Source organism: Ambystoma mexicanum, chromosome 4q (genome assembly GCF_040938575.1).
Source record: "Ambystoma mexicanum isolate Mex_15411 chromosome 4q, UKY_AmexF1_1, whole genome shotgun sequence".
NCBI classification, from domain to species: Eukaryota; Metazoa; Chordata; class Amphibia; order Caudata; family Ambystomatidae; genus Ambystoma; species Ambystoma mexicanum.
The window spans coordinates 95,527,661-95,529,058 of record NC_090928.1 but is presented as its reverse complement, the minus strand read 5'-3'; the positions used below and the strand labels follow the sequence as shown (position 1 = coordinate 95,529,058).

The 1,398-nt window shown below is 50.4% G+C and overlaps 1 non-coding gene across 1 annotated transcript; it reads left to right on the top strand.

Moving 5' to 3' along the window:
- Positions 1–304: 304 nt before the first annotated feature.
- On the top strand, positions 305–376 carry TRNAW-CCA (transfer RNA tryptophan (anticodon CCA)). Its single transcript has one exon. It is a non-coding gene; the product is annotated as a tRNA-Trp (tRNA).
- The last annotated feature ends 1,022 nt before the right edge of the window (positions 377–1,398 follow it).

Below are 1,398 nucleotides of genomic sequence, written 5' to 3'. Positions count from 1 at the left end.
GCAACTGAAAGGTGTGAGCCCTGCCTGTATACGAGTGTGGGATGGATAAAGACAAACTGACTATAACATGGGTTATTTTCCCAGATAAGCCGCATGTGAGAAACCCTCTGTGGAGCAGATGGGTTTGACAACTGCCTGCATTTGCTGTGTCTCCTGATGCTTTACTCTGCCTTTCCCCTGTTCAAAAGACAGGTTTTGCATGTATGAAATCAGAGGTACGTTTTCAGTGTCAGTGCATGAAGTGGTTCCTGCCTCACTGCCACAGCTGACCACAGATGTGATCCTCAAGAGGTCCCATACACAGGACCTCGTGGCGCAACGGTAGCGCGTCTGACTCCAGATCAGAAGGTTGCGTGTTCAAATCATGTCGGGGTCAAGTGAGTCTTGATTTTTTGAGCGATTAAAAGTAACATTTTAACTCCTGTGGTCGTTTTGCCAAATACTGTGCAGAGAAGACGCAGAGTTAATCCTTAACTGTTTGATAAACCTAAGTGTTCACCCGGAGAAGGACCCCCAGTGTCCGCCGGTTGATGCTTTTTGTTGTGCACTTGGGGCAATCCTGCTGCACACAGTGGTGGCGGAAAGGAGGGAGTTCACAGCGCCGCTAACAGCCCCGTTACATTTTGAGGGAACTTGCTGTGATGTCAGTGCACATTGTGGCCTGCACAGAAAACAGCCCCACCCCACTCATGCCAACAGGGGCATGTTCACCCGTATTCCTTTAGGGCGAGCGGAAATGCACTAAACAAATAAGACGCTTTTAGCTGTTAAATGTGTTTGGGAAGCATAGGAACCTGCTGCTATTAATACTGGGGACTGCGCCCTCCGCCTTTGTGGGCCATCTCTGTTCTCGGCATCTGAGGTGGCTGTATAATGGCATGAAGAGCCAGCATAAAAATGTAAGATGAAGAAAACTAATGCGTTCCTGGGTGGGCTTGAACCATCAACATTGCGCCACTGAGACGGCTGATAACATCATCTTCTATGAGGACATGTCACAGTCTAATGGCAGAGTCCTGGTCAACACTGCATCATTACCAATTTACCTGAGACAGAGAGGACTGAGCAGTAATCAGTCTTCTTCTAGCCTCTCACCGTCCTTCGTCACCGGTCCTTCGTCACCCTCACGAGCCTCCACAGCACGAGTTGCTTCCTGCTGGCTTGGCTTCAGAAGATGAGGGAGGCTGGCAAGCTGCGCAGAAGTGCACTGCGCACTCCAGCCCAGCCTGCACAGCATCGGTCCACGCCTGCTGCATTCAAACTTCAGACAGAGTCTGAAGTTTGCACGCAGCAGTGCACAGACATGATGAACACAGGACACACAAACTAGGGGGGATAAAGGGCATTGTATTCCCTCACTTAAGATTGAGGGGGGGATTTGTCCCTCCCATCCCCCGC